Genomic DNA, 12,856 nt, shown 5'->3' with positions numbered 1-12,856 from the left:
CTATTATCCTCTACCATGGTAGGAGCATACCTCGACAACTGAGTGAACTTAAATGAGTAGTCCTTCACAATCATATTGCCCTACTTCAAATTGATGAACTCATAAACCTTAGCTTCTCATAAATATAAGGGGAAGAACTAGTCTAAGAAAGTTGTGGAAAACTCTTCCCACACTAAAGGCTCTTGATTAACATCTCAATCTTTCTTCCATTACTTAACCCAGGTGTGAGCTACACCCTGCAACTGATATACAACTAACTCTGGACTCTCACTTAAAGTGACACCTATGATATCTTTCACTTTTTGCACCATGTCCAGAAACTCATGTACATCCTTCTTAGACTTGGATCTAGAAAATAGAGGGGCATTCATTCGAGTAAAATCTTGAATCCTAACTACAGTTGTATTTTCCACTACATTGGTTGGGGCAACAACCTGCTGGTTGTTCTAAGAAGCTACAGAATGGGCTAGGTTCATAAAAGCAGTCTAAAATTTGGCATGAGAGAAATACTCAATCAGGGCATCTTCCTAAATAGGTGGGGGTGAGGTTGATCCCCGTTTCTTTGTCCATTATTTCTTCTGGGAGACATTGTCTGTAAATGAAATAAAAGATGAGTTAAAAAAAGGAATTAAATAGAACTTATGCTCTTTCGCATGACATAAACACTGAAAAAATGTTATACTTTTCTAAAATATATCATAGCCTCTTGCCCATAAGTGTGGCATGCTTCACACCCATGCATAAGACTCTACTCAACATGGATTTTAGATACCCAATAACACTTTGAAAACCTTAGTCTCTAATGGTAAGTTTTGTAACAACCCAAGGCTACCCCGTAATTATGATAATGGTACTTACAGCAAATGACCATAAGCTAACCTATAAGAGAGGATATGCTGTAAGCACTGAGTAAAATAGTAATACAAGACATATGGAGAAGATAAACTGATAAGATACTATAAATCATGAATACTAAAATACATAGTAATGATATATCTTAAATATATGATAAAAATACTGGAAACTAAACTATCAAATTAAAATAACTGATAAAAATTGAAAGGACTGACTAACTATCTAACAGATTGTCTGAAAGCCTCTAAACATCATGAGGAGTTGATGGGACAAATATCCAACTAACTATGGCAGGCTCAACACAAGAAAATACTAAAATAGCTGAGATGACGACTCACCACTACTACTGCTGGGTAATCCTAAGTTATCTAAGAATGGTTGGGAAACAGAACGTCCAAACCTATGTTATAAGATAACATAGCCCAAACAAAAATATGCGGCTAGTACTTTGAATATACAGGTGTATGAGATAAGAACTGACTGAAAGTCATGAGATAAATTAGCATTAATGCATAAGCATGTAATATATAAGAATGCAAGACCAAGAAGAAATATGTTATTGAGATAATCTAAAATCTGAAAGACTAAAATTTATAATTGAAAAGATGATAATTTATAGACTTGTTCAAGTAAACCTGAGCTGAGATACACTTAAATATTGACTAAAACTGTGGGAGCTATCATGTAACCAGCATGCCCAAATCTGACCTAATCAGGGTCTAACCTGTAATCCCAGTAGGAAGGATGTCAGTATCATCCGACGGGTACTAACACTGGCTATATGGATCCACTAAACTGGTGTCTCAAAGGACTAGGAAGTCACTCTCTACTAGCAGGTGCTCCCATGATATATGCATTAACCCTCAACTAGCAGAAAGATATCTCAAACCTATGCTGGTTACGTAGTTCTGGAACTCAGGGACTACTACTAATGGTCACACACTCTACTAGCAGGTGAGCCTCCATCACTAGGTTCGCTTAATGCTAAATCCTACTCCCAACTGAACTAACACTAGTACTGAACTGAACTAAGTTTAACTGAACATTATTTTTGATAGTGCTTATTATGATCATAAATGTCTAAGTACAATGATAAGATTCATGGCTTAAATTTATTATTACTTCAAAATTTGAAATCATGTAAAACACATAGGTATCAGGTGTTCATAACTCATCAACATTGAATGATCATAAAACACAATATCAAAACTTATAATTGTAGTATGGAATGAGGGTTCAAAGGCCCCAAGCATGAATATTTCACAAAACGAGTGAGAATCATGAACTTGAATATGGGAATATGTTAAACATAAGGAAACAACATGATTACATAGCTAAATTTATAATTTTATATTGTAACATGAAATTAACTTGAACATAACATGGAAAATTGTAGTTTAAAACATAAATTAACCTAACCTTTCATGGGATCACATGTGGACATAAAATTAAGTTCAATTACTAAGGAAAGACATGAATTTAGCCCATCTTGAACATATAAACCCTATAATAAAAGAAGAACCCATATTATAAATGAAAGAGAAGGTTTTTGGTATCAATGGGTTAAAGGAACCCATTGATGAATACCAACATACCTCAATAGATAGTTCCTTGAGGATTTCTTGAGGGTTTCTTGATCTGGAAATCTTAAACCCTTAATTTCATGAGAAAGGGGCTTGGATTTGATCTTGGAAAAGGAAGAGGGTTTCTTGATAGTATATTTAAGATAAAGGGGAAAATAATGCTATAATGGATGCCTCAAATTATGTTTTGGATAAATTAGATTGAGAGAAAAGACCGTTTTGCCACTTAATTTCCTTAATGAAGGAGCTGGGCATAACACATTAATGAGTTATGACCATCACTCCTGGGGAGAGACCAACAAACCGTGGACCCTATCATTATGGGAGAGACCAATGTTCTATGGGCTTATCGTGGGGACATTCTGTGTCTGCTATCCAAATGAGTCCTAAACCTCATTCAAAAATCTCAAAACTCTCCCAAGACATACTACTAATCTCTCTAAACTTGAATCAACTCAAATACTGATTTCTCAGGGCTGAAAAGACAAAAATAAAAATTCATGAAGTTTAGGGGTATTGGAAATGACTAAGTCCATAACACATAGCAAAAATTTCAAGCCTTGGACCCCTTAAACATGCAACTTCCACTAAACTGAGCATAGGATCTTATGAGGTATTACACATTAGTTAGGTTGTATGGTGGAACCACAAGGTTGAAGAAGCTACTTGGGAAGCGAAAGAGGACATGAAGTTCAAGTATCCACATTTGTTTTCTTCTCTAGATATTTGTGTGGAAGGTATGTGTTCTTGATAACATATTTGTTTTCTAACTTATTAAAGGAAGGTTTATTTCCTTGAATCTTTGTTTTCTAACTTAGTTAAAGATTGGAATGGATATATTGGGGTGTAATCCATTATTGTACTACCTTGTTCTTCATTTGGGGATGAATGATCCTAGTAGGGGAGACTAAAAATCCTGGGTTCTAGTCCTTAGAAATTTTGTATGTTTTGGAATTCTTGGACATCATACGACAAACCATAATAGTCGTGTGGTGAGGGTATGTATCAGGTAATGTAGTTGTGTGTTGTCTAGTGTTAGGTGGTATTGCAGGTTGACTTTTTTGAATGGGTACAACTTGGGTGCATACAGTTCATATGGTGCATAAAGGGTCGTAGGTTAGGTTGTCCTTCACTTAATCTAAAACATAGTAACTTAACTTGGATCTAATTACAAGTGGCTCATCATGATTCATGAGATAGGATATGAGTCATATAGTCTAAATTATATGTTGGACAGTGCCAACACCTATTGATTTTGTTATTGGTATGGGCTAAGGGTGTTTAGACCCTTGGATATGATTGGGGCTTGGTGTTCATATATTGTACAATATTGGGGTCTAGGGGATACCTAGTGTATAAGTTATGGGAACCACTCAAATGATAGGGTAAGGGTGATATGGTTGAGTCGTACTCTCTTGCAGAAAATTAATATAGTTTAAGTTAGGGGTATTCAGGACATTTCCCTTTATAGTTCCTTGGGACCCCAAGACTTAAAACACCTTTTTGGGGCTTCATTAACCTATTTGCAATCAATCAAACACTCTAAGCTCTCTCAAAATCTCTCAATGCTTTTACGTTATGCAAAAGATAGGGTTTTCTCTAAGGTGGTTAATTGAGGATCTTAGGGGTGATTTCTTCTTATATTCTTCATAATCTAAGGCATGTTACTCCTCCCTTATTGTTTGTTCCAAGTAAAGGCATGTTTTATAATTTTTTTTCATGGAATAATTATTGTATGGTTTTGGGTTTTCAAATATATGTTGGGAGTTTTGGTTATAAATTCTTGGTTATGGTTTTCCTATGTTTTAATTATGGATTTACATATTTTAATGATGGTTTGGATATTTGGCTACATGGGAATGGTTAATTGGTACTTTATTTTGGTTTTGGAAGCACTATGTCTCCAATGTGTTTGATAAAATGACTACGAGAATGCTTTTACTATAATGATGGACTTTTAATGGAACTATTGAATGGTATAACTCAATAATGGAATCCTAAATGGTATAAATGGTTTAAATGATTTGAAATGGTTAAATAAGAAGATCTTGGTGGTTATAGTTGGTCTAATTGAAAGACTTGTAGGGAACAAGGAAATCCTCCAAGCAAACATAATAATGATTACTTGTGGGGTACATAGGATTCTAATAAGTACAATTAAGGACATTGCTTGCCAGGTATAGTAGGCATGACGATGCCACTACCTATAAACTTGGGTTAATAATAAATGAATTATGGTTTGGTTGTTTGGTTATGGTTTTAATTGGTCAATAATTGTGGGGTGTGATAGCTAACCATGATGTTATGATTCCAATGAACGAACATAGGAAACTCATATTTACCGAAATAAGGATTGGTCATGGAGACCATATATGATACTTATAAGATACATTAGAGTCCCCTAAGTACACTTGTATATATATATCATGGACAGCGAAGGGTACTCTAGAATCCCCTACTCCTATGGTACCTCCGGTTCATGCGCTACACTTATTGGGGCCCATTCAAGGGGTTACACTAGACCCATATAGCCCGTGGGTGTTTCTAGGACGATTATGCTACACATACCCAGGTTAATAATTTTAAAGGCATGTTGAACTTGATTCCCTTTCCCAGCATGGTTATATATGAAGCATCCCATCTTTGAACCCTTAGAAAATTTCAAGGAATCTTATTATTTAGACCCATTATAACTCATGGTACGAGCAGTAAGATAGGGTACAAGGGGTGAAGACCTGTCGTAAGCTGACTAGTGTTAGTTGGTGGGCTGGTATTGGACACTGGAATGGATATGACTTGAGGGTATGAGTTGTAAGGGTACAATTCATATAAGTGACTCATAAGGTGGATAGTATTTGATCCTTCTAGTGTTATATTCTCCTAGGGATATGGACCACATAGGTACGGATTATATGTTGAGGTTATGATTTGGTTGGATGATTCGTATACTAGATAGTGTCTAATCCATGGTTGAGGATTGATAACGATTGGGTGGTTATCAACCATAAGGTAGGTTATGACTCTTAAAGATATTAGTTGTGACCCTATATTGGGTTTTTATAGGAATTAAGTGAGGGTAATCCTGAGGGGATCAGAACCGAAAACTCATATTTGCCGATATGAGGGATCTTTGATGGCCATATGTTAGTGTCATGTTTATAGTGTAGGGATGTACTAGTCATTCAAGGGTTATTGTCTGGTCGTGCAGCTACATACCCCAGAACCCTTTCAGCAGGGGAGTTGAACTATATGGCCCATGGGTGGTAGAAAGACTAAGCTACATGACCCAGGTTAAGGTTTTTAAAAGGCATTGGAATAAGCTTGGAGGCTGGCATCATTAGACATAATTTTTCATTGTTCCATCATATTATATTTTGGGTTAGACTTTTATATTATGTTTTGATATTCTCTTTGGTTTGGCATGGACAGCTTTGGTTGAGTTAGTCATAGTTGTGAACCTATCCCAAAGACTTCATGAGAGCATTGTGCAATTTTGTTATATGCTAGAAATTTAGCTCATCTAAGGTTGTATAAAGTGGTTGGGTTAGGTTAAGGGGGTGGTCCCCGGTCCTAGGTGGACTTGGGATGTCCATTACAACAAGGCCTCAATCCGAAATACATCAAGTTGGTATCAGACCCTAGGTTAATGACCAATTAGGATTCCACAAAACTATGTTGAGTAGAGACTCTTTTAGCGGCGTGTATAACACCACACTCATAAGAGAGAGGATGTAAGGTATCTAGGAATGTTTCACTTCTTGGTATTCTTTCTTCATGCTTCAATTGTCAGTCTTGGAATCTCTTCTAATCCTTATTTGTTCATCTTTCAGATCATGGCTCCTAGATCTAGAACACTAAGAAATTCTTTTGTCTCATCTAGGGAAAATGTTGAAGAAGTACCTCCTACGTCTGGAGTACATATTCAATCACATGGTCTTGTTACTTATTGTACAGGAGTTTCTCCTATTCCTTCTATTCCTCCTCAGGTCCCTTAGGGCAATATGATTAATAAGGAGTTTCATCAGTGTATGCATGCTATTCCCTAACTAGGTTTTGCTCAGGTTTAATGGGGTACAACCAGTATTGTATCTACTGAGGCTGCTAGGCTTGGATAGTTTATGAAGATAGGTCCTCAAACTATTATGGGAGTGTAGGTGAAGGAAGACCTACAGGGATTTTTTGATGAAATGGAGAAGATCTTCAAGGTAATGAGGGATACTAATGTGGAATGAGTAAACTTTGCATCTTATAAGCTCAAAGAGGTTGCTTATCTGTGGTTTTAGGAGTTGGACAGAGATAAGGGTGATATAGAAGAGGATGGTTTGTGGGAGGCCTTTTCTGATGTCTTTATGGATTGGCTTTTTGCACAAAAGTTTATGAAACTCAGGAAAAGGAGAATTTTTTTGTAGGAGTATGCTTTAAAGTTCCATCAATTGCTGAGGTATTTTCCTAATTTGGTAGCTGATATAAGGTTGAAAATGAGGAAGTTTTCTTCCAAGCTGAATAAAGATCTTATTTTGTAGAGTAAGATTGTTTTACTCATGAAGGATATAGATATGTTTGCACTGTTCAAGTGCACATACAAGTGTACGTAGTTTTATCAAGTAGTAAATTGGCCTTCAAGAAGCCAAGTATCGATCCCACAGAGACTTGATTCAGTAATGATTCAATTTCAGTCCACAATTTAGATTAATATGATGCAACAGTAGCCAAAAAAGGTTTGGAATTTGAAATTGTAGAAAAGTAAAAATTGTGGAAAGTAAAGATCTTGATACAATCAATAGGAGAAAAGCCCAGGGTTAAAGAACTTTGAACAATCATACTATGTATTGAACTTCGTCCATTAACTTTCTTATCTTGGTTCTACAGTATTCAAAACTATCAGATAAAATTATTCAGATAATCAGTAATATAGTATTCGTAAACTCAGATATAGGTTATCATTATTCAAATTCAGTACTCAGTATTCGCATGATCTCAGTTACAGTCTATGTATTCATGCATGTACTCTTACTCAGTTATACTCATGTTATTTAGTTATTATTTTGCATGCATATGAACCCATGCATTTCATCCTACCTCACTGAGCTTACCAATACATTCAAAGTACTGACACATGTTTTTCTTTACACTATGATGTCTTATATCATAGGTTTAGAGTCACGGTCTGTAGAGCACCCTTAGCATTTCAGATTCTCAGCTTTTAGAGTAGTGGTGAGCCCTTATAGTTCAAGAGCATGCTTATTATTTATAGCACTTCAATTTTATTTCAGTAGATGGAGTTAGTTGGGGGATTATCCCATCAACTCCACAGTTCAGACAGTTAAAGGCTTTTCAGACTAGAGTATTTCAGAATATGGTATCATAGCCTAAGGTTCAACAGAGTCCTAGAAAGTCTGATAGCCGTATCTACTAGAGTCTTGTACATGGGTGTGTTGTGCGCCACACTTACGGACAGGAGGCTACGAGATATTTTAGGAAAAGTTTCCCTTCTTTCAGAATTCATCTCGTGCAAGTGAGCGTGAGCTCCAGTTACACTCTCTTTTTAATCCTAGCTTCTTTTCTATTAACAAAATATTTCTCCAAAGAGGACTCAGGGAAGAGGAATGGGAGACCAGTCAGCCTCTCAGCCCATCTATCTAGATCCTTTGGGCGATTATGTCTCCCACGAGGAGTTCAGGGCAGCCTTCACCACTCTAGCTTATTTTGTAGTAGCCCAGAATGAACACCTAGCTGTTATTCTGGGTAACCTAGTGGCCAATATTGCTACTGCCAGGATTCAACACTTCACCCAAATGAACCTTTCTTCGTTTACCGGGTCTAAGTCAGATGAGGACCCTCAAGAATTTCTTGATCAAGTGCAGAAGGTTATCAATATCATAGAGGTAACTGGTGTTGATAACACTAGGTTGGCTACATATCAGTTATAGGATATGGCTCACTCGTGGTTCAAATAGTGGAAAGCAGAGAGGGCCGCAGATATAGGGGCTATAGAATAGGATGAGTTTGCAGTTGCTTTTCTGGATAGGTTCTTCCAGCTAGAGTTGAGGAAAGCAAAATTTTTTGAGTTTATAAACTTGAAGCAGGGAAATATAACAGTGCAGGGGTATTCCCTCAAGTTTATTCAATTGGCCAGATATGTCCTGTATGTTGTGGGAGATAGCAGATCTAAGATGAGTAAGTTTTTATTAGGGGTACCTGGCAATATGGTCAAAGAGTGTAGTACCGTAACATTCTTAAAGGAAATAGGAATATCCAGGCTTATAGTCTATGCTTAGCATATAGAGGAGGCCAAGAATAAAGAGAAGTAGAGAGAAAGTAAGAGAGTTAGGATAGGTAGTTTCAGTTTTACTCAGCCTAAGTTAGAGGGTTGGAATCATTCTTAGTTCCACCTAAAATCCTTAGTTCTAACTCCGTCCTCAACCAGTGATCCAGTACCGAAATTCAGAGATAGTAACAGAGATAGGGGATCAGGCCCTAATCCCCAGGGCAGTGTTAGCAGTTCCCAAACCAATCTCATTTTCTAGAAGTGCGGTAAAAACCACCAGGGTATCTATAGAGCTAGTAGAGATGGTTCCCTCAGAATGTGTATAGATTACCATCAATTAAAAAAAGATACGGTCAAGAAAAGTACCTACTTCCCAAAATCGATGACTTGTTTGACCAACTTCAGGGTGCCAGCTATTTCTCTAAGATAGACCTCAGATAAGGCTATCATTAGCTTAGAGTCCAGGAATGTGACATTCTGAAAATAGTTTTTAGAACTCAGTACGGTTACATCAAATTCTTAGTTATCTCCTTTGGTCTTACTAATGCCCCGGTATCTTTTATGGACTTGATAAACCGTGTGTTCAAGCAGTACTTGGACATGTTCGTCATAGTCTTCATAGATGACATTCTTGTTTATTCTCATTATGAACATAATTATGTAGACCATCTCAGAATAGTATTGGAGACTTAGAATAGTATTGGAGACTCTCAGAAACCATCAACTATTTGCAAAATTTAGTACGTGCAAATTTTGGCTGAGGTCAGTAGTATTCCTTGGCCACATCATTTCCGGTAATGGAATTAGAGTTGATCCCCAAAAGATTGAGGTAGTGAGAAACTATCCCCGACCCATCTCTCTATCAGATATGAGGAGTTTCTTAGGTTTGACTAGCTATTACTGATGGTTTATTGAGGGATTTTTGTCTATTGCATCCCCTATGTCCAGATTGACTCAGAAGAAAGTCAAGTTCAAGTGGTTGGATTCTTGTGAGAAAAGTTTTAAGTAATTGCAGACTTGACTTACCACAGCTCCAGTTTTGACCCTACTAGATGGTTCCGATGACTTGTTGTGTATTGTGATGCTTCTAGAGTCAGATTTGTTTTTTTAATGCAGAGAGGTAAGGTTATAGCCTACGCCTCTAGACAACTTAAAACCCATGAGAAGAACTATCCTACTCATGATCTTGAGTTAGCAGCAGTAGTGTTTGCGTTACAAATTTAGAGGCACAATTTGTATGGTATGTTTGTTGATGTGTTCACTGATCATAAGAGCTTGCAATATGTGTTCGCTCAAAAAGACCTAAACCTCCATCAGAGAAGTTGGTTGAAGTTTTTAAAAGACTATGACATAAGTGTTCTGTGTCATCCGAGCAAGGCCAACGTAATGGTCGATTCCCTCTGTAGAATGTCTATGGGTAGTGTTGCTTATGTGGAGGACAACAAGGAGAAGTTAGATCACGAATTCCATTAGTTAGACAAACTAGGAGTCCTTTTAGTCGATTCAGCATAAGATAGTATATGGGTGCAGAGTAGTTTAGACTCATCCCAAGTTTTCGAAGTGAAGGAAAAGTAGGATGAGGATCCTAGTCTAGTCAAGTTGAAAGAATCAGTCAGAGATCAGAAAGTTGAGGTTTTCTCCCAAGGGGAGATGGTGTGCTGCGTTACCAGGGCCAGCTATGTGTTCTAGGAATAGATGACTTGAGACAGTAAATTCTTGTAGAAGCGCATGGTACGCGCTACTCGATTCATCCAGGGGACACTAAGATGTACCCTGATTTGTGGGAGATCTATTGGTGGAGTGGGATGAAGAAATATATTACAGAGTTTGTGGCTAAGTGCTTGACGTGTCAGCAGGTTAAGATTGAGCATCAGAAGCCTAGTGGGTCCATACAGGAGTTCAGCATTCCCACCTAGAAATACAAGGAAGTGAACATGGGTTTTGTGATGGGATTTCCCCATACTCATCATAAACATGATTCAGTTTAGGTCATTATAGATAGGATGAACAAATCCTCTTATTTCCTTCCAGTCTATACCTTATTTTTAGCTGAGGATTATGCTAAACTCTATATCAGGGAGTTGATCAGATTGCACGGTGTTCCATTATCTATCATCTTAGACAGAGGTATACAGTTTACCTCTCATTTTTGGAAGGTATTCTAAAAGGGTCTTGGTACCCGAGTTCATCTCAGTACAGCCTTTCATCCTCAGACATATGGTCAAGAATAATGGACCATCCAGACCTTAGAAGATATGCTACGAGCGTGCATGATAAATTTCAAAAGTAGTTTGGATGACCACTTTCCTTTGATTGAGTTCACATATAATAATAACTATCATTCCGGTATTTAGATGGCTCCATTTGAGGTGCTTTATGGGATGAGATGTAGATCTCCCATTGGTTGGTTAAAGTTGGTGAGGCCGCAGTGGTAGTGCCTGACTTGGTATTTGATACCTTAGAGAAAGTCCAGTTTATTAGGGAAAGACTTAAGACAGCTCAGAGCCGACAGAAATCATACGTAGATGTGTGCAGAATGGATCTTAAGTTCGAGATTGGTGACTATGTGTACTTGAAAATCTCTTCTATGAAAGGGGTGAAGAGATTTGGCAAGAAAAGAAAACTCAGTCCTTGATACTCCAAATGCAGTTGACAGTTTATGGGGCTTGCACATGAAGATCCAAAAGTCCACCTGCGGAACTTTCTGGATATTAGTGACACATTCATCCCTATGGGTGTGTCAATTGATTATGTGAGACTGACACTATTCCCCTTTTCACTATTGGGGGAAGCAAGAAAGTGGTTCAACGCTGAGCTAGCAAAATCAATAAAAACATGAGCTGAATTAGCCTAGAAATTTCTCATCCGATTCTTTTCATCTAGCAAGACTACAAAACTTTGAAGTGAGATTGTGTGCTTCAAACAAAAGCGAGATGAGAATTTATATCATGCTTGGGAGCATTTTAAAGCTATTCTTCAGGATTGTACACATCATCAGCTGTCTAATGAGGTATTAGCTTACACTTTTGTTAAGGCACATGACCATAACACAAAAATTTTGCTAGATTCAGCTGTAGGTGGTCAAGCTTCGGAGTTGACATTTGATGAGCTTTATAGTTTATTATACTGGATTGCTCAAGGAAGTCCTGAGTGGTATTCAGACTCAATAAATGATAAAAAGAAGAATCTAGGTATGTTGAAGGTGGATCAGTTTACTTCTATCTCCGTCTAGATTTCTACACTGCAAAATTATATTAGCAATATGAAGTTAGGGGTTACACATCCTGCAGCTAAAGGTAATGCAATTTAACAGACTGTAGGTTGGTGTAAGGTTTGTGGTAACAGTGGGCATTCAACGCTATTTGTGCTGCAAATCCTGAGTTCATGATTTTTGTGGGCAATGTTCAAAGGATGAATCATGAGAACGCCTACAGTCAAAAGTGGTAGACTCAACCACTAAATACTTCATGGTACAATCAACAGTAGTATCAACAACAAAAAATTAATAAAAACCATGCCACAACTTAAACTAGCTATATGGAATAGATGCTAAAGAAAATCATGGCTACTCAATTGGCAATAGATATAAATATCCAGCACAAAGCTACAAGGAGCTTGGAGTTACAAATTGGTTAGTTTGCAAATGCATAAAATACCAGGACTCAAGGTGGTTTGCCAAGTGACACTAAAAATCCCTAACAAGTAACGACAATCACTTTATTATTCCTGCTAACATTATTATTTTAGATTTTTTGGCAGATGAAAGAGTGCCAGTCATCTCTGGGAATCCATTTTTAGTGATAGGAGGAGTTTAATATATGTGAGGGAGGGCATGCTTACAAGGTTGCTGGATAATAACAGTTTTCAAAGTTTACAAACTGCTTAACACACTATCCCACTATAAATATTTGTGCATGATTACTGTGATTGATGGTGATAAATGTGGGGTGGTGGACTTTATTGCACAAAAGACCTCTTTTGACTTCCTCATTGAGCAGCCCAAGACTCTAATACCTAAGCCCAACATGATGTAGATTGATGAGCTTGAAAATAAAAAAGTTAAAGAAGATATTGACCTTCAGAGTTCACACTCAAGAGGTCAAAAATAAATTAGAAGATAGCATCCGAGTGTCAGAAAGAGGATGAAAGA

The 12,856-nt window shown here is 37.3% G+C and overlaps 1 non-coding gene across 1 annotated transcript; it reads right to left on the bottom strand.

Annotated features, from left to right (window-relative positions):
* Positions 1–11,600: 11,600 nt before the first annotated feature.
* Positions 11,601–11,706, bottom strand: LOC124899856. Its single transcript, XR_007057419.1, has one exon. It is a non-coding gene; the product is annotated as a small nucleolar RNA R71 (small nucleolar RNA).
* Positions 11,707–12,856: the final 1,150 nt, after the last annotated feature.

This window comes from Capsicum annuum, chromosome 6, assembly GCF_002878395.1.
Source record: "Capsicum annuum cultivar UCD-10X-F1 chromosome 6, UCD10Xv1.1, whole genome shotgun sequence".
NCBI lineage: Eukaryota > Viridiplantae > Streptophyta > Magnoliopsida > Solanales > Solanaceae > Capsicum > Capsicum annuum.
The sequence above is the reverse complement of the archived record's forward strand: the minus strand, read 5'-3'. Positions and strand labels throughout refer to the sequence as shown.